A 21,342-nucleotide genomic window follows, 5' to 3' on the forward strand; every position below is an offset into this window, starting at 1 on the left:
TAATACTTCTGAAAATTTACTCCTTTTATTGTGTCTTAATTCAGGCGTCTAAAACCATGGCCCATTTTGAATTTAGGCCAAACATCCCTGCCATGGCATGACACAGTTTTCTCTTGGTTGAGCACACAGCCTAACTCAACACAGACGAGTATGGAGGTGAGAGTGATAAAAATATAGGATGTTCCATATCTTGGCTGCAAGGATATTACAAAGTTTTGTCCTGCGTATGTTAGTTGTAGCAGGCTCACATGTTCCTCCAAGACAGTGGGTTTGCCTCTTTATGAAAGGCCTGTGTAAGCATGAAATACTGGAAATAAAAAGACAGCTGAGGGCAATTCTGCAGCCATTATGGATTTTTATTTCAGGAGCAACGTGACTGCTGGGGTCAGTAGTAATACCCAGAGTGGGCCTGGTTTTTGTACATGCTAATAAGTGTTGGAGTATTTACGTGGAAAGAGGAACACTTATGATGTACATCAAAAAGTTTTATTAGGTAGGCAGAAACCCAGAATGATGCCATGTCCTACTTACCACCTTCTGAGGATACCTCTTCTGCCAGCATTTTAGTCTTTTGCGAACAATCTCATTTGCTACATCCTTTTCGGAAATACACTTCTGCTACACATCTTGAAAGAGTTCAGAGTTGAAGTAAAACTAGTTCTCCCATCCCCGCTGGACTTCAGTGCAGATGAGTGAGAATGAGAATCAGGTAAAGCTCTTACGAAAACAACTATTTTTGGCTCAGGTCTGATAGGACAACAGCACCGTTTTTCTGCTCTGATATTCAGTCAGTGTGACTCATCTGTAGAGGACTTTCTGGCCCATTTTCTTTAAAAATGTGCTCTATCCAGAGAACTGACAGGGGCTTTCTAAAACTGGAAACACTGAAAAAGAACAGCATGCTCGTTTGTTGGGTGTTGGTTGACCTTTTCTACACCACCTCAGCTCAAAAGATGGAATATGTGCCATCTTATGCAGCAAGGTGTTTTCAACCAGAAGTGTGCTTTTATGGACTCTTTTTTTCCTTCTGGAGGAAGTGAACAATGTCCTGGAGAAACCTGTCCAGGAGAGGACAGGTCTCAAGGCTCCCATGGTGAGCGAGATCAGATGTCCTCAGAGACTAACTTGAGTAGCTGATGGCTGCTTCAGAGCACGAAGAGTTAGTAAGACTGGAAGAGGCCTCTGAACCTCACCCTGGCCTCTGGTCATACCTAGCTTACGAATTTCCAGGTCTTTGACACTCCCAAAGCATGAGGGCTGCTGCCAAGCTTTGAGGGTGCCACGACTAATACAAATGTGGCACTCATCAGAGAGCCTGGAGACATTTCCTCTTTGAGTCCCCTGTTATCTAGGATTCAGGAATGCCACTTTTCCCCAAACTGGGAAAAAATGAAAAACATTTTCTTCAGTCACTCAAATACCAGAAAGAAACATACCTTTGAGAGCAAGGGTTAGGGAGAATTCAGATGTCATCCTAGTGAGGACACATCCCTTCCTTTTCACTTGTGTTATTTTCTCTGAAGATATAATCTTAGCCTGCAGTTGGACAAGATAAGCTCTTACTTAGTGTAAAGCTGTGAATAATCTCTCTCTCAAGGGCTTTAAGTACCAGGTTGAATTAGGATTTTAGAAAGGTAGAGGTGAAAGCTCCCTTTGCCAAGAGGAGCTTCCATGCATGGAATCTGGAAGTGGTCTGATGTGAACATCAGTGACCTGCTTTGTTAGCTGTACGTGAAATCTGGCTCTGCTGAAACCAGCAGCAAAACTACCATTAATTTTAAGAGATCTGATTTCCATCCCCAGTACATTTGTTTGCATTACTTTTTTTCCTGTACTTTTTGCTATTACTTTTGGTACGTAGGCATGGAGGACTTGTGGAAAATATTGATATGGTTGACAAACCCTTACCGTTATGGTGAGAGTGGGCAGATGTCATTGTGAGAAGATACGTTTAGAGTTTTACCTGGCACTTTGAAATGCTTTTTGTTTTTTCCTACCTACCTTGCTTCAGTTTTGCAGGTTAAACTTGTCCATGAATGACATGTCTTTTTATTTTGAGTTGTCTGTGTTTTATTTTGTTATTTAGGGACTAAACTTGCAAAACATTCCTTTTAGCAGGGCAATTTGTTCTCAACTGGATCTTAATGAGACCAGTCTCCCCTTTCCTGGGAAAGCATGCACCTCTGGTGAGAGAAGCCCACCTTTCACAAACCACAGCTAAAAGATGTTTTTTTTCAGTGAAACACACAGCATACAGCCACTCAGAAATGTCAGTTTTTCTTAGCAAGAAGCAAATATGCATTTTGTAAATGTGAGACACAGACATATTTTGATGTGGGTCTTGAACAGGGCTTCAATATAGGGATAGCTCATCTTTAATTTATAGTTACATGCAATTGAGCCATTCCAGGAAAAGACATTTTGTGGTTCTTGGGCCAGGGAAGAAGAAGGATAAAAACCTTCTACCCTAAACAGAAACAGTTACAACAAGAAGTACAGACCTATGTTCCCTAAATGAAAACTTAGTGTAAAGCTCTTGAAATGTTTTTCAGGATTAAAATCACTGAGAGATTGATGCTAAAACTCTTTCAGGTATCACCTGTTCTTTCTCTGGGAAAAACAGAAATGCTCCTGTTTGTTTACTACCTCTGTTGCCACAAGCAAGTTAAGGTATATCCTGTTGGTGGCCGGTCACGAGTGGTGTTCCCCAGGGTTCAGTATTGGGACCAGTTCTGTTTAATCTCTTTGTCAATGACAATAAAACCAAGTTGGGTGGGAGTGTTGGTCTACTTGACAGTGGGAAGACTACAGAGGTATCTGGACCGGCTGTGTCAACGGGCTAAGGCCAATTGTATGAGGCTCAACAAGGCCAAGTGCCGGGTGCTGTGTTTAGGTCACAACGACCCCATGGGGTGCTGCATGCTTGGGGAAGAGTGGCTGGAAAGCTGCCAGCAGAAAAGGACCTGGGGGTGTTGATCAACAGCAGCTGAACATGAGCCAGCAGTGTGCCCAGGTGGCCAAAAAGGCCAACAGCATCCTGGCTTCTATCAGGAATAGTGTGGCCAGCAGGACCAGGTCATTGATCGTCCCCCTGTACTCGGGGCTGGTGAGGCCACACCTCAAATCCTGTGTTCAGTTTTGGGCACCTCACAACAGGAAAGACATTCAGAGTTCAGAGAAGAGCAACAAAGCTGGTGAAGGGTCTGGAGCACAAGTCTGATGAGGAGCAGCTGAGGGAACTGGGATTTAGCCTGGAGAAAAGGAAGCTGAAGGGAGACCTTATCCCTCTCTACAACTACCTGAAGGAGGTTGTAGCATGCAGGAGGCTGGTCTCTTCTTCCAAGTAACAAGTAGTAGGACTGCCCAGGGAAGTGGTGGAGTTACCATTCCTGGTGGTGTTTAAAAGACATGTAGATGTCATGCTAATGGGACATGGTTTAGTGGTGGACTTGGCAGTGCTAGGTTAATGGTTGGACTCGATGATCTTAAAGGTCTTTTCGAACTTAAACTATTCTATCATTCTATGACTCTAAGATATAACCATGTATTTTAATCTGATTATGAGACCTGCTGCAGGAATTTCTCTGGCCTCTCTTATGCCCAGACTTAGTTGATCAAAATTGCATTTCTGACCTGGAAGTTCATTAATCATTGGAGGCCAATGGAAAGTTAATGGTAGTATGGTATGTTTATAGAGGGACTTACAGTCTTTTAGGAGTCAAAACATTTTTAAACAGTGACTGATTCATGCTTTCCTTCCACACAAATGCAACCACCACCAAGGATGAAGTCTATCTTGTTTTTTGCAGGAGATAGCAATGGGGAAGATGTAGGTAGGCAGCATGTAATTATAAAAAAAAAATAGTTTTATCAGAGCTTTGTGTTCACTCTTGTAAAAGAGTGATGGGATTTTTTTAAGTGTCTGTGTAGGTTCGGCTTCAGAGCACCAGCAGTAATGTCACCTTTGGATTGTGTTGGGGTTATTGCTTCTGTACCAACAGTGGGAATATATTGCTATATTATCATTACCTTGGCCTGGAATATCTCAGTGCCCTTTGATCAGCATTTGGGTGAGAGAAATTCCACTGTACCTCTTTTTTTGTACTGCAGATAACTGTGTACTGCAAATACAGCTGCGTGTCTGGCCGCGCGATGCCTGTGTGCCTACCTCGTGTTCAGACCAGCTGGTCTCCTTGCTGGAGGCTGTTACCTCAAACAGCAGAATTATTCTACAGTGTTGTATATTCAGCCCTTACTGATGCTCACCACGCCTTCTCCTGGAAGGAAAATGGCCACTTGACTAGTCTGTTAGAAACTGGCTCGTCCTTAAATCATAGGAAAAAAGAAAAGCTTGTAAGGAAACTGCTGCCCTATCTTTATTAGCCAGCCTTTCCTTATTTCCATTACATGCAGCCTTGCTTATGTCTCTGACACTTGGGAAATACTAAAATTCTGCTTCTCTTCTTTTTCTTCAGACCAAGTGGCTTTAGGGCTGATCCAAAGCTCATTCAATGTGAGGGGTGTCTTTCTAATTCTATTGACTGGTTTTGGATCCTCTCCCTCACTTGCATCCTTTTCAGAAGTCAGAAGGTACATGTTAACTTATTCTTAGAAAGCTGATCTCAGGAAGGCAGAAATCCAATAACTTCAATGTAGTACCTGAATGCTCTGCTTGAGACAGATCTGTCAGAGGATTGCTCATCCCAAATAAAGAGATAACAAAGGATTTTCTCCAAGATGTATTATGATTTCTAATATTTTATATTAAATACAATTCAATAGAAAAACATAGAAGACAAAGCAATCTTTTTTATGCAGGTTGTTTCCTCTGCCACACAGACAAATTCCACTGGACCAACTTCTTACACCTCTAACCATCCTTGCTGTAATAAAAGACCCATGCAACTAGTATGCCAGCATGGTAAAATGGGCCAAGAGTCTGAATCAGTACTGGTAAACATCTATGGAAACTCAAGAAATGGGCTTCAAATCTTACCCCAGAACCAGCAACGAAAGGTGCTTTTTTTTTTTTTTTTTAATTAATTAATACCCTTTTCACTGTTGAGGTGTCTTTTATGGAAATAGAAGTTTTCCTAAATTCTGGCCTACTGGCTAGAGATCTAAATTAAAAAAGTAACTGATCTTGAGAAGTCCCAAAGGGATGGAAGAGCAGAATGGCAAAGGATCCTTGATGGCTTCATGGAAGAACAAGGAAGCATAGAGCATAGAGCAAGCTCCATGGTGCCTTCTCTGTCAGGATTTCTCTATGGATCGCATGTGCCATTGTACCCCGACTTTGGAGCAAAGCATCACTGGGGCTACTGCCAAACAGAGCAGCTTATGAGAACTCCTGGCCAAGGGTGGATGCAGAAGTGACAACTACTGCCAGTCATTCCACGTGGATGGGTTCAGCTGCTGAGGGAGCACCTGAGCTGGAGACAGGGATAGCTAAAACTTCAGCTGTTTTCCATCCGAACTGTACTTCTTGGAGTCAGATGGGTCATGCATGAAAGGTGGTTCTGATCTGAGGATCAGATGGGGCTTCTTGAAAGCCCTGGGCACTCAGGAGCCTCGGCTGGAAGTGGGAAACCTGGGAAAGCTGTGAATTCAGCTTCTACTTGGGCTGAAAAAAATTCAGTAGGGGCAACTGTATGGGGTGGGTGGCAGGTTTGAGGGGTAGCAGGTAGTGTGGTGGGGAGTGTGGCTCTGTTGTTTCTCTCCCTAACGAAAGGGTTTCATGTCATTGGTTCAGTACTTGTTAGAATGAATATTGCTTGTGCCAGAGAAGATCTCAGCTGTCCTTCTAGGCATCTGGGCTGCGACTGGTGCTGGTTTTACTGCTGTTCTTCAGCAGCGGCCTTCGGAGACTAAACCTGACCCCTTCAAGGCCTGGCAGAGGGGTTACATGTGAGCTGTGTCTAGCTCTTGAAGGCCCTGGCTAGAGCCTCCAGATGCTACTGAAATGCTTACATAGCATAAGAACAAGGACTTCTTTTCATCTCCTTGTGCTGAAAGGTGTATAGCTTCTGGGGATGACATCTGTATCTGTCTGGAGAGTTCTGGATCTAACACAGGGGAGTGATGGGGAATCTCTAACAAAGCTGTGGATGCTGCTGTCCTTTTCCATAGAAAATCTGAAACCTGATAAAAATGTTTATTTATTTATTGTTTCACCTTGGCTCAGTCTCTTAGCTCTTATTATATTGCAGCTACAGAGGGGTTAGTTGAGAAGAATGTTGGATGTGGTCAGCTTTGTGCACACTAAGGATGTTATAAAAACAACAGCAACTGTAAAAACCTTTAAATAGTTCTGTCAGTCTCCCAAAAAAGAGGAAATTTGCTGTTTTCTAACTAGCATTTTCCTATCATGGAATAGGATTGGGGGATTTTAGAAGATGACAAATTGACTATGAGTCAGGGGGGCAACATGGTGCTAAAGGAAGCTGCTCTACTGGTCTGCTGGCAGTGTGGGGTGTATTTCAAAAAACAAATAAAAAGTACCCAGACACTCAGTTTTCTGCTTTCCTCAGCAGTGGCTGGACCACGAGGTTCAGTTTGGGACTTCGTGTTATAGAAGACGACAAGGGGCAGCCTGGAGAGGAGACCACAGCAGTTGTGGAAAATGAGAATCAGTATTTTTGCAGAGGAGGGGTGCGGGCCCAGCGGGAAGAGAAGTGAGCGAGGAGAACTCATGACAGTTACACACAGAAACACTCAGACTCTGCAGCAAGACACCTGATTGCCAGAGGTCCTCTGTCTCCAGGACCCTGCTCTGTATGGGATTAGAACTGCAAAAATACGTGGAATACCCGAGACCGTATCAATCAAAAACCAGAGAACCAGCTACTTGGTTCTGTTTGTTATTTTGTTTTTGCATCTGATGCAAATTGCAGGAGAACTGATACCAATTCCTACATAGCCAAATACAGTCAGAAAAGCATCCTGGGTGGTTTAAGCCCAAACTCCTTGGGGGAGAGTTAATCTGGAGGGTGCATTTTTATTGTTGTGACTGGCAAACAGCTGGTCTGACAAGAAGCTTGTGCTAGTGCTGAAAGCTCACAAAAGTCTTTCAGAAGCATCTTAATTCATGGCTCACATCTCAGTTAGTGCCTCAGCAGAACCGGTTGCTCTGCAGTAAATCTTTCAGGGTCTGAGCCCAGCTGCCTCTGCCCTTTTCTAACAATAAAGTCAATTATTTTCATTAGTCAATAAGAGCTGAATGTAAAAATAACATGCTGATGTTGCTGCACGGAAGTGTGTAAGTTAGATTAAATATGAGGGGAAAAATAAATCAGGGAAGAGCAAACTACAAAGGGAATTGCAGATTCGCTTTCCAGACTGAAAGATTTTTAGGGCAGGGACTGTCAATTATTTTGTTTGTACAACAATGTCAACTTAAATGGGGCCTCTAGCTGCTTCCACAACCTAAATTATTGATGCTGTTAGGATCCACAAAAGACATGTGCCTAGCTTTAAGCACAGGGGTAATAAAACTGAAGTCTGGAGGAATCTTTAGCTCAAAGTTAAATATGTGCTTATGTTCTTTGGGCTTCGTGTGGCTGCTTTAGATGCTTATGTACCTGATGTGATCTTTAAATAATGAAGCTGGTTGTGCTGTCATAGAGGATACAGGTCTGAATAGACACAGTTGGAGGTTCCAGATAATTCTCATGGCCTCTCGGAGAAACTCAGCCCCATTGACTTTGCAGGAAAGCACATAATGCTAATAAAAGAAACATGGACCTGTTGCACATCATCCTGTCATTGCATTACCTTGCCTGATAAAGGAAGATGGCACGCCGTGATCTGAAGAGGTTTGAGGTGACATGGGAGTTGACAAGGCATCCTGCTTGATGGAAAGGGAGGTGGGGAGTGTGGGAAGGGAACCGGACTGGAACCACCTGGAGCCGTGTCTCAGCACTTGCTGGTTGCTCTGTTTTGGCTGGTCCGTGTGTGTACTCCCGGCAGCAGATGGGAGTCCGTGAGGTGCCAAACTGAGCCTTGACTAAGCAGGAATAACAACAATAACAACAAAAACAAAACACAAAGTGAAACAAGAGAAAAAATGTTAATAATCCTCAGGCACTGGGGCCTTTTTGGCTTGCTGTTCTTCATCCTGGCCTTCAAACAATCTGCGTTGCAGCAGATTGCAGGCTCTTACAGATTTGCCAGTCCTTGCCTTTTGGAAAAAGCCTTGCTTTGTTTTTGGCTCGGTTTGCCCTGCCTTTCAGACATCTCTCCTTTGCTTAGAGGTGGGAGTTTGCAATTTATTATGTATGATGGTATTTAAACCTCTGTGTCGATCATGGGGCTTTTTTATTTTTATTGGTTTTTTTAAAATGTATCACCTGCCTTTGGGATCAAGACCCTGCTGGCTCGCCTGTCCCCTCTGCTCAGGCGAAAGGGCAGAGGGAGCTACGGGAGAGGAGCCCTAAGCCCTGCAGATACAATGCCGTGGTGATCAGCAAAACCTACCTGAATACATCTGGCTGTTTGTCCTTGGGGCCTCTGTTTGTGCTGTCTGGATCCTTCAAGCTCTCTCGTCTGTTCTCCCTCTCGCATACTTGCCCTTTCCAGAGGGATAAGTTGCAGGTAGCCTGCGGGAGGCAGTTCCTGTGCTTCCAGCCTGAGGAACACCCTTTGGCAGGACGAGCTTGCAGTCAAGGCATCCAACTGCTAGAGAGGAGCTCTGGACTTTCCCTTTCCCTTACTCTTCCTGGGCAAAGAGAGACAAGCTGTGTAATGCCTCTGGTTCCGCTCTTTACCTGCCAACTTGAAGTACAGAGCTGGGGGGAAAGTTTCAGTTTCTTACAACGGGGTTGTCACCGTGTGGTTCTTTCTTTCAGGAGCAAGGTGATGCAAAAAGCCTTTGGGGAGGTCTGCCTCTGATGAGGCTCCTGCACCCAGAACCCAGGGAGGTGGGCTCTGACCTCTGCAAGCAGTGCTCTACTCACCCCAGTGCCTCACGTTTCCCCTCAGTAGGAGACGATGCCTTTAAAAAAAGTAAGATTGTGCCTCCGCGAGTGGCAGCCTCTCCCAGTTTTACCAAGTGCTCAGGAGGAGGTTTGGCTCTGGAGAAAGATGGGCAATCTCAGGGCATCCCATGCAAAGTGGCAGCTCCTGCTCCTCAAGCCTGGTAGGGGATCCTTGGCTGAGCCTAGTGGAGCTCATCTTGAGCACTCTTGGTTCAGGAGACCCTGCTGAGCACAGATGAGTCAGAGACCACCCATAGTTCTGAGGCTCCCAACTCTTTGAGTGCCGTCACCTGAAGAGAAGAGGTTTTCTTTCTTCTAGCTCTTGGCTGCTTCCTCAAAGCATCTCCCTTCAGGAAGAGTCTTTTTCTGAGGGTGGGTATACATATGTCCTCCATGGATCCACCATCGGAGCTGTGCTCACAAGGCGCTATGCTATGGGCAGAGCAAAATTGATACTTGAATAGAAACTGAAAGAAGAAAAGAAGATGAAGGGAGTTACGCAGATCAGGAAGCCTTAGATGATCGAATGACACTTTCATCCCGCTGCTGAATTGTATGTGTAGGTGTACGATTTGGTTGTGCTGAATCAACCCTACCTAGGGTAGAGACACTACCACCTAGAGTAAAGAGATGCCCGTTAAATGAGGAAGGGACCCATGGTAGTCTGTGCACTCCTCAATATGCCATTGGAGACCCTGGGGACATGCTTGCAAAAGGCAGCGCTGCTACATCTTCATGGCTTCTCCATCCCTAGGGTCCATGTACTGCAGTCACACTGCCTGGTGGCAGTGGAGATTGTTCCCCAAACAGAGAAAACCTCCGTGCTCTGGTGTGCTGAGCAGCCATGGCTTCTGCTGTGAGGCCATCACCCACCGCTCATCCGGGCACTGTGTGAAACTTGCCAGGTTTCAACCCTGGATATCAGGTTTGGTTCATCAGTCTTTGCAAATCTTTTGGCAAATCGCTGGTTGAGTAACCTGGCTGCACCAGGCTGACTCCTGAGCTTACATGAGCCAATTAATTTAAGATGGAAAACCAAAGAAATTTGAGGTTCTGACTGTAAGGTTTTTTTTCTGATTTTGGGGGAACAATTTCTTGCTTCCCTAGAACAGATCTGGGGTCCAACCCTCCTGCTGTGACCCAGGCAAGGGTTAACATCTCAAAATCACCCACCCCGCTGCCCACCCTGCAATGGGCTTAGCTTGCCATTCCATTGTTTGGACTAAACCTTCCCAGATTTACTTACTTCCTTTTGATGTCTGGCAATGTTTGTTTATTAGCGCCAGTGGCCTGTGTTAACTCTAAGTCTTTGACTAAATCCCATTCTCTGCCTTTCCTCCTCCCTTCACGGGCTTGTGAGCTGATAAACTTCAGCGCTGGCTTTCAAACCCAGTGAGGTTAAACATGAACTTCTTTTCCACCTGCCTGCTTTCCCAGCTAATGGACTCTGGTGGCTGCCGAGAGAGGAGTCCTTTTATGGCAAAAAGAAGGCTGCAAAGGTTGATTTTGTTTCTGGTTCGTATGTTCTAGAAGTGGGTTTTTAACTCTCAGAGAGGAAAGGATTATTTTAGTGAGTTCCCTGCTGTCCTGAGGTCATCTACTTAAACACAGCAGAGAAATAATAGCATGACAGGTATTAGCTGGTAAGTCACATAGTGTTATATATAGTCCACCAAGCACTATATTATTACTCCCTTTTCTTTCACGGTGCTTAAGTACCATTTTGGGACTCAGAGTTTAGTCAGCTTCAATCTAAAGTATGAATCAAGAGAAAGAAGAAGAGAGCTGTTTGGGAAATGATAAGTACTTCCTATGGAAACATTTGCAACAGTTCTGTTTTTCCTTTAATCATGGGAAAGTTCCATTAAAAGAACAAAGCCTACCAAAACCAAAAATCCCCGTGTTTTTTCACATTTTTGATGTTTGAAATTTTTTATTTTGTTATAGGTCTGTCTCAGGTGCGGAGGTATTGAAAAATCCCCTACAACTATTTGTGTGTTTTCATTTTAAGACATGAAAATTCCTGACTAGCTTTCACTCATGTTATTTAATTACAGATATAAGCCCTGATCTCAAATTCTATACAGGTTATGTGCTCTGTGTTAATATGATTATAAAATAAGGCTACATTATAATAATTTTAAAGTAAAGAATATTTTTATTTTTATTACTCCATTATTTGTCTTATAAATCTTCATCAGCAATGACTAATTCTTGAGTCATCAGTATCTAAGGGTCCTAAAATGTCTTGTGGTTGCTTAAATATTCTTTTTACAGGATTTACAAACCCATTGATTTTTAAAACTGTGTTTTAAGGGTAGATAGGCGTTCCAGCTGGGGCAATAACTCTGTTGTGGCAGTCTGCACTTTTCTATCCAGTAAAAATGTCTTTGCCAAAAACAACTCACATTGAAACCAGAGGTGATTGACAGGTGGCAAAGAGGAAGGATTTGAGAATATGAATTACAGAGTGAATCCAGATTGCACTGGAAGGTTTTAAAAAGCCAGGGAAAGTTTGTGGTCATCCAGAACTGAATTTACCATGACAGCCAGATGATGTAATAACAGCTCTCCTTTTTCTCTCCATTCCAATACTTTTTCTTCATATGTTTTGTCAAACTATAGCATTTGGAGGAAAGGCTTTTACCTCATTTTGGCAATAATTCTTTGAACAGTGCCCTTTGATCTCTTTTGGTGCAGTGATGAGAGGACCTCCGCTGAAGGTTTCTGGGATGGTTAAGAAATCATTGCTCGGTCCTGCTCCAGCCCTGGCAGAGCAGTGCAGAGGAGTAGATTCCTGCCTTTCTGCTCCTCCGCTTCATAGCCCAGATTCCCTTCTCCATCCCAACCCCAGAAGCTTCTGTGCCACTGCCACATGCCAGTTCAGAGCAGGAGATGCACCGTGTGGTTCTGCCAGAAAAGGCCACCAACAGGGTCCACAGGGATGATTATGTGCCTGACTTCCACCTATCTCCACAAGCATCTGAGACCTGGTCACCAAGCCTGCAAAACAGACTTCTCAGGACATTTAGGCACTCAGAAGGAGAGCAGACTGCTATTTAAAACCAGAATCATAGAATAGTTTGGGTTGGAAGGGACCTTCAAAGGTCATCTAGTCCAACTCCCTGCCGTGAGAAGGGACATCTTCAACTATACCAGGTTGCTCAGAGCCCCGTCCAGCCTGGCCTTGAATGTCTCCAGGGACGGGGCATCTACCACCTCTCTGGGCAACCTGGGCCAGTGTTTTACAACCCTCATTGTAAAAAAAGTTTTTCCTCATGTCTAGCTTCATTCTCCCCTCCTTTAGTTTAAAACCATTACCACTTTCCTGTCACAACAGGCCCTGCTAAAAAGTCTGTCTCCATCTTTCTTATTGGCCCCTTTTAAGTACTGAAAGGCCACAATAAGGTCTCCCCAGAGCCTTCTCTTCTCCAGCCTGAACAACCCCAACTCTCTCAGCCTGTCCTCATAGGAGAGGTGTTCCATCCATTTAACTTTAAAGACAAAAGCCTGACACTGTTCACCTGTAAGCAGATATTTCTGTCTGTTTAGAAACATTTTGGTTTCAAGAGGTCTGTGGTTTATACAATCATGGCTTTCTCCAGCCCTTTCTGCAGCCAGCCTAACACCGAGATGTGCACAGAGATATTCTGCAGAAGGCTGGAAACAGCTCACTGCTCACCGCAAACCTGGGGGCACTGTTTTCCAATAGGTCAATATTTCTTAGACTGTTATGATAGCCAGTGACAAAAAACCTGTTTACATGGAAAACAGTATTGATGTAGTTAATGCAGTTGCAAATCCCATGTGCATTTCAGTGCAAATATGCATATAGGCACAGTTCTTTGTAAATTAATGCCTTATTTCTATAGCAGGCTTCTTTGAGAATAAGGCATAGATTTACCTCGTCTTTAACTAGGGTTTTGAGTCACATGAAGGTTTTGGTTCTTATTTTTGCATGGACAAACCCCAGGCTCTTGTACGTTCCAAGTATCTTCCTTTAAACATTTATTTGCTTGTTGCGGTGTCGGGCTGCTTGTGCCCTTTGCCTGAGCAGCCAGCCAGTTCCCTTTGAAGATGCTTACTAATTAAATCAGAACAAAGACGGAATGAATGTTAAGCACCTTCAAACACTTGTTGTGTGCTTCAGTCCCATGACTGTACTTCACATGCTGCCGTAAAATCTATACATTTCAGAATATACCACATAGTGATTCCTTTAATGGATTCTCTTTCTTAAACAAGTTAAGGAAAAAAACAAATCTGGCTCGTTTCATAGTCTGTTTTTCACATCTGCAATTTTTACAGCAGGAAAGGTGCATAGTCTGTTGGATCTGGCAGAGAACTGAGACCCGGCACGGTGGATTCCAGCTCCAGCTATGACTTTAGGAAACTCATTGGCTCTGCTCCTTTTCCTTATCTGCCAAGCATAGGTTGGTATCTGGAGGTACGAGTGTGAACCAAAACCCCAGCTACAAGCAGTGCCTGTGTCAGGGGTATCCAGATTCTGAAATAACCTTTATTTTTAGGATCTGGGGTAAAGTTGCTTTCTCACTCATTTGAGTGTGACACACTCATGCTGATCTCAATAGCTGGAGATCTTTTTAATTAAAGAATAATGATAAAAAGCCACATAAAATGGGTTACATCAAAGCATCATCATACCACAAATGCTAATTATTATAATTATATAAGATTGCTCACGTTTATTTTCTAGGTGGGAAGGCACGTCAGCTGACTAGGTTTCAATGTGTGGCTTTTTCAGCAGAATTTTAAGGAGTCAGATGTCTTGCCTGGTAGCTGGTGTCCCTTGCAAGCTGCATAACTATGGTCAGTCTCTCAAATGCAAACATCTCACTCAATGCATGAACATTGACATGAGGAACTTTCTTCGAGCAAGTTCCAGTCTTAGCTAGCAACAGAGACTTTCGTTGCTCTTTCTGCCTGAGGAAGACTTGGCCTCTCCCTCTTCCAGACTGACAAATGCTGCTTTCTCTGGGGAGGCAATGGAAGTGGTGTTAGCACATATGATATCCTAGAGGTCTGCCAGTATTTTTGCAGCGTGTTGTGTAACCATCTCTACTTAGCCATCACCCGGGGATTATGTCAAGATTTCAGAGTTTGGTCCTTTCCAGAGGAATAATAGGCCCAGCATGATCTGGTCCTGCCATTAGCTCCATGCAGGAGCTGGGGTATGATGTGCAACAGCAACAAACACCTTTTCCCCACCAAAAAGCTGGTGAAGAGGTTTTCTGGGAGAGCAAATCTGGAGCCAAAGCAGGTACTGTTTGATTGCTCCAGAAAAATTACCTAGGGGAGCTTTGTCAGAAAGCTGGGAAGACATAGAGCCCAAGGAGCACTGCTCTGGTGCAATGGCCAAGGTGGGGAGAAGGACCCATGATGAGCTGAAAATAGTCAGGAGACATAGGAAAGAACAAGCTGCTCATGGCACAGGAGGAAGCAATTCTTGGTTTGACTGCTCCTTCAAAGTATGTGACCACTGACAAAATTATGTTAATCTATACTTTTGGTGAGCTAATGAGCTGCCCAAACACACACCTTAAAAACTCAAGACTGCAATCCTCGTCTCTATATAAACAACTTTGGGAGAAGACTGTAAACATCTTGTTAGGTCCAAACAAATGAAACAAAGCAATTTTGAATCATTCTCAATTAAAAATAATTAAAGGTTGTTACGAATCCTCTTTAAAGATGATGTGTTTTCTGAATAAAAATCCCTAAATGAAATGGTTCCAGAGTAGGGGGTGTGTCACTATTTAAACCAAAGCCAATCAGCGGGTTAGATAGAAATGTGTGAAAAAAAAGAATTGCCAACCCAATTTATATTTTTTGCTGGTTAAAAGAAACCCCAACAACACAACACCCCAGAACCACATTTGGTTGAAATGTTTATTTATCTTTTCTTCTGCAGCTGGTGAATGCAGGGGAATGCTGATGTGCGAGACAGCTAGATTAGCATCAGTTGAGTGTTGAAGCTCTTGAGTAAATATCTGTATGATCATAAGATGAATCAGGTTGGAAGAGACCTCAGGAGGTCTCTGGTCCAGACTCTTGCTAAAAGCAGGGCAGTTCTGAGACTGGGCTGCTCAGGGCTTTATCCAGTTAGCCTCCTAGAATGGAGGCTAACTACCCTGCTCTTTCTAGATGGATGAGATTTTGGAAACTACACAAGAACCCATGAGGTGCTGAGTGCAATTATTTTCACCTGGAGGTGCCAAGAGAGGGCTATGGAGTTGCCCCACTTCTATTCTCTGCCCTCATGGGTGAGGGCTTGACATCTTACTGTATGTAAATGTTTATCTAGCTGGGGGAAAGTCAAGTCAGGGGTTTTGCTTCGTGTTTCTGTTCAACAACTGTTTTTTTCCTGGGGCAAAAGCATCATCACACAGTTTGTCCAGACCCAGGCTGGCATTGCATTTCTGATCACCCAAATCTAAGGGTGGTGATTTCAGAGGGGAAACTGAGGCCATGGGCCCATCTGATGAGACAGAGAGAGAAAAACACCATTCTGGACATAGAGTACTAGCAATATCTGCTACCTTGCTGTTACGATGTTTCCTTACCTGCACTGGAAATGAAGGCACACACCTTATTTTCCATAGACTTACCTATTGTCTCCAGGACTCAAAGCTGTACAGCAAACTTCCTTTCATCTTTAAGCAACAGATTATCACTGTGATTAAAGATGCATTTTCTTTTGCTGCCTATTCAAGGGAAAGCTGAGCACATATTTCCATTCTTTTTTTTCCACACTACTGCTTTAATACAACTTCCTCTTAATAAAGGCAAACCAAGAGAAAACCACTGCTGAAAAGCTCAGATAGTTCCACGGGTAGCAAAGCTGAGGAAGTTTCATTTCCTATAGATCTGTATCTTGAGGTTGAATTTTTGTGTGGCCTCGTGACTAATAATCGCTGAATCATAGGAAGATTTAGGCGGGAAGGGTCCTCTTGAGCTGTCTAATCCAGGATGATGGTCAGAGCAGGACTAACTCTAGAGTTAGATCAGGTTCCTTGGAGGTCTCATTCAGTCAAGTTTGGAAATCTCCAAGGTCAGACAGTGCCCACCCTCTCAGGGGCCTTGTTCCATCATTGAACTCCTCCGAAGGCGAAACCATTTTCTTTTGTCCAGATGGAATAGTCCCTGTTGCCAGTTGCAATTGTTTCATATTGTCCTTTCATTGTGCATCTCTCAGAAGAGGCTGGCTCCATTTTCCCTGTTTTCCTTCTATTAGGCAGTAGAAAATAGTACCTTGATCCCCCTGCCTTTAGCTTTCTCCTATCCCAGCTGAACAAAGGAAACTGCCCTGGCCTCTCCTTGTATATTATGAACTTCAGTGTCCTCACCATCTAAGTGCTCTTCACTTGGGTGCCTGTCAGTTTATCTACCTCTTATCATGGGGTGGTGGTCCCAAAACAAGACACAATATAGGTTTTTTCTTTATGTGATTTCTGTTCTTCTTCTTCATCCTCCTATTTGCATAATTTTCATGTCTTTGAGTCTTCCACCTCTCTATCAATGTGTTTTTTAATTTTTAAACTGATATTGGGTTTTAAAGTTATTGCTGGGAATGGAAGGCCAGCACACTGATACATCCAATCTTACACAGTGTGGTTACATGGGCCTCATATTCTTGGGAAAGAAAGCTAAAAGAAAACACCAGCAATGGCAACATATTCATCTGACATGGAAAGAGAGGAAAACACGGTGAAGACTGGACAGATATCCTTCCAGATTGGTTCTGTCTGTAGAAGAGGTTACTTTTCTGAGTTATTTGTCATGGTTTCCTGCTGGTATTTACCGACCTCTCAGACAAAATTATTTCTTCTAAAATCAACCGGGTTAATCTAGGCACAGAGTTGAAGCTATTTCATCTGTCCTGGTGGACTCTATGCAAATGCAGAAGTACCCGTAGAATAACAGCAGATGTTTTGGGAGATGCTCTGCTTGGCACTCACCCCTGTTTGAAGATATTGAGCTTGCAGACCTACCCACTAAGCTCGTCTCTATCTGACCTGAGAGGGTGGAGAGAAGGAGCTGAATACACAAGTCATTACCCTGCACTTGAGCAATCTGAAAGGATGTGTCTTTACAATCTTGCATCATAAGGATTTTTGTCAGCACAAATGACACCTATACTGGTGTCATAAATAGTGGTAAATAAATTTTTTACACCAGAATAAGGTCAGGTCTTTTCAAGGAGTGTATTTCTGGCACAGAAAAGGATGTGCAGGTTATGTGGGCAAAACTCTTTCACCTGTGTAGCTTAGTGGAGTATTCTGCATGAGTTAAATCACAGCTGTTTGCAAATCAATTTAGGCTGGTACTCTTGCCATCTCTGTTATGTCTGTCACACATTGCGGCCCAGCACACCCATGACTGATGCTTTCCAAAGTCTATGTTGTAGACATGGCTTAAACAGAACTGTTATAAATAACTTTGCACTAATATAGCTATATTGATTCTTGGAGGGTCAATGATTCTCTTTGCCTATATGATTACAGCTAAACTGGCAAAGCTTCCTGAGAAGTCATCTCCATTCAATGGCAATTCATTTTCAGTTTGCTAGAGGTTATCGTGAACACAGAAAACATCTGACAAATGGATTGCCTCCAAAGAAGCAATGAATGCAGATTGAATCACCCTTGAACATGGCTAAGTTTTCAGACAGCAACACAGCACCGTGCCTGTTATATTAATTTTACATATTTATAAGCTAGTGAGTGTTACACATTTGACATGGCAAATCATTGCTCAGTTTCCAAGGGCTCTTTCTAAGACAAACAGGCACTTTCAGAAAATCCACGGAATACCCTGTTTAGAGGAGGCTGGAGGTTGAAGTTGGAAGCATATATTTCAAGTAGCTAAAGCCAGGGCTTTTTCTCTTTTAAATCATTGTGGGGTTTTTTTGTTTGTTTTTGTTTGTTTGTTTGGTTGGTTGGTTTTTTTAAAATTTGTTATTGTGTTTGTTTCTTTCCTATTCTATTTCACGTCTTTTCTACATGCAAACTTCTGTTCTTCTGTCCTCCAGTTCTCATCCAATAGGCAACATTTGAAAGAGCACCCTAAGATGGCAACAGATAATGAAGGGTCTTCAGACAATACAATGGTTTTGATGAAGCTGTGGGTTTTATTTTCCACAGACCATGCGGAATTTGTAATGAACTCTTCCCATTTTCCAATGCTCTGTACGTATTTATTTCAAATTTTCCTTGACATTCAATAGGTAGAGCCCTGCAGGACAAACATCCTCTTTTCCTACTTGCAAAGTCTGATCCAAATCACAAAGCCTCTCTCTCTACCAAGCAGACTTTTGTTTCCTGCCTGGTCTCACAGGCTGTCTTCTGCTAAGCAACTGAGTCATCTGGTTCCTCTCTACCTCCCAAACTTCCTTTGGTGCTGAGTACTCCTCCTTCACAAGTTCAAGTCTGTGTTTTTCTGCTTGGGGACTTTTCCACTTTTCAGCCCTTCCTTCTTTTGAACTGCCTGTATAGGGTGGCTTTTCCTATTCATGGACTTGCTTTTTTTGCCTACCATTCAGGAAAAGCCCTGTCATAAAGAAATGACTCCTCTTTTGTTTTGCATAACCTCTTCTGGACAGGAGACAATGTGTGCTGAAGGCCGTGGCAGTCAATGGGTTTACCCTATGTTGAACATTTCAGAAAATTTTAGTGGCATTTAACGAACCACCACAGTCAGATGTCCCAAGCTGTATTATGAAGCTGTTTCATATCCATCTACTTAAACACATGAACTCTAATAGTATGGAGTGCTCAGTGTCAAATCAAGAAACAGTGACCTAAATCCTGATGAAATCTAGAAGATTTCAGTGGTAGCCAGCAGCTCTTAGTTTCTCTCCGGTCTTGCCTACCAGCAAGGAGAAAGTGCTGTTGATGAACTTTTTATCTATTAAGGTCATGTCTCCAGAACAGTAGTAGAACTTATTGTACTCCAGCTTCACAGATTTTCACAGTCAGTTGTTAACAAGGGGCAAAACCAGGACTGGGTGTGAGACAACGAGATTGTAATGGCTCAGACCCATTTGCCCATCAGCAGGGCTGCTACATCATCTGTGGTTGGATTACCACGTTAGCGTCACCTTGGATCACATATAAAACCAACACTGCAGAATACTACAGTGTGTGCATTGTACACTTATGTTTCGCCACCTTCAAGCCCACTTAATGGAAAAAAAAATGAAAGTTAAGGCTGTATCTTTATTGCTCAGAAAATGAGTTTTTCTGAAGCAGAAATGAAACGTGCAGTGAGGAGTTGCAAGGTCCCATAGGAAGCAAGGTTCAGGCCAGTCACAGTTTTAGGTACAGCTCTGCCATGTAGTTGAGGAGACCTATTGTATTAGCGCTGCATTGCCATGTTGTTAGCTTTCAGGAGATGACTAACGTGGCTTAATTAATCCCTGTGTGAAAAATATACTTTGTAGTGAACAGAGACAAGGCCAAAACTGCGAGCAAGTTATTGGGAGCTGCAGCTTCATGACTTGCTTTACATCAGGGAGATGTCGCCTGCGTAAGGAGGCCAACACAAACTGTGCTCTTTGGTCCAAACTTATTTACTGAAAGAGATAATAACCTGACCCTAGCTCAAGAAAAAGCATTTTCATAAGTAGAAAACTACCATGGAAAATTACAATTAACCAGTAAGACATGATGTATCACACAGGATGGCAATGAATAATGCAGATGCCACAGTGTGACAAAGGTACAGTGAGTTCAGATGTACTGTTATGTATAATGTAGGCATGATTTCTGGATGCAGTGTAAGTACTGTCATTATTTTTTGCCTATTTTTTTTTCCTTTAAAAATCTTGGTAATCAAGTTAAATCCTGACTTAAATCAGAGTTTTGTAGTGATGGCAGGTATACACTGTCACTTTCAGCCAGAAAGATCTCAAATCTCTTTGTAGACAGGTATTGAAATATCATTTTGTCCACAGCTGAAAACCATCCCTCTCTGGAAAAAAAAAAAAAAAAAAAAAGAAGCAGAAAATAGAAATGTGCAGAAATACTACGCCAGGAAGTGAAGACTTCTCCCAACCAAAAGGCAGAGGGATGGTTAAATTATTCAAATATTAGCCAGAAGACTGACATAACAAAACTACCATTTCCAGTGTCTTGTATTACAGATATAAACACTGTACGCAACTGAGAATAACTGATCCAAGTCAGCAGTGAGTGAAATCTCCCTCCTAGAGTTGGATATTTGGTTGATTTTTCTTTGAATGTCTTGGTGCAATCGGATGGCAGTTGTCTACTGACTTGCAGACCAAGCCCTGGTCAAGATTAAAAAAAAAATAATTGAAAGGATGAGGATGAAAATGGTCTTTAAGGGGCCCAAAATGATATAGGTGTATTGGTTAGGTGCTTGCAAGGTGATCTTTATGCTGAGTGTGCTGATCACACACCTCCTACCCCATGGGGGGTTGACCTTGACTTGTTGTCAAGTGCCTACCAAGCCACTTAGGGAGGTGAAACACATCCCCCCTTTTAATACACTCAATTTGAATGGAAGGTTGGTGTGAAGGCAGGAATATTGAAAGTGTACAATTGTTGGGAAGTGGCTTGACTCTTGGGGTGGGGGTATTTCAGTTTGTGCAAAGCTGTTTATGGATAAACAAGGGAAATGGAATGAAATGAGAAAAGCAAGTGGGATGCCACAACACAGGCACTGGTATAAGAGCAGAGATAATTCTAGGGAGTGAGGTCTGAGGCACAGAAAACAAACGCTCAGCCCAGGTAAAGGCCAAACCTGGATTCCTCTGAAACACTCAGACCAGATCTGTACTGGAAGGTAATGCCAAGTAGGGTATTTGTCACAGAGCTCTCCTCCTGGGAACACAGTTTACCCTGGGGAAACTCTGCTTTGGCTGGTGATACAGCCCCCTCCTTTCTGTCCTCTGATCATTAGCAAAATAAATTCTGCTAATAAGAAAACTGTTTTAATGGAGAACCTCTCATTCTGCTGGAGTTAGCACAGCTATGTCAGTCCAAATCTGGCAAAGTTGGGCTGGCAAAAATTAGTGACTTTAGCCTGACCTCAGATTATGCCCCCTCATCCCCTTTCTAGGATGCTGAAACCTCATGTTTGTAAAGTCAGATGTGAGATTTCAAATGAGAACGAGGGCTGGTTACAGAATTCCCTCTCCAGAAATGTACATTTTTTGCTGCTCTGAGAAGAGAAGGTTTTACTGTGTGTACTGTGAAATGGATTCTCCCAGCTCTGGAAACAAGGACAGACTCGAACAGGTGACAGAAATTCATGAGTGTGTGTCTTGCACTGGTAGGGACTCGAGACTATGCTCTTGGGTCGCATTTGTGCTAAATAGTGG

Source organism: Caloenas nicobarica, chromosome 2 (genome assembly GCF_036013445.1).
Source record: "Caloenas nicobarica isolate bCalNic1 chromosome 2, bCalNic1.hap1, whole genome shotgun sequence".
Taxonomy (NCBI): domain Eukaryota; kingdom Metazoa; phylum Chordata; class Aves; order Columbiformes; family Columbidae; genus Caloenas; species Caloenas nicobarica.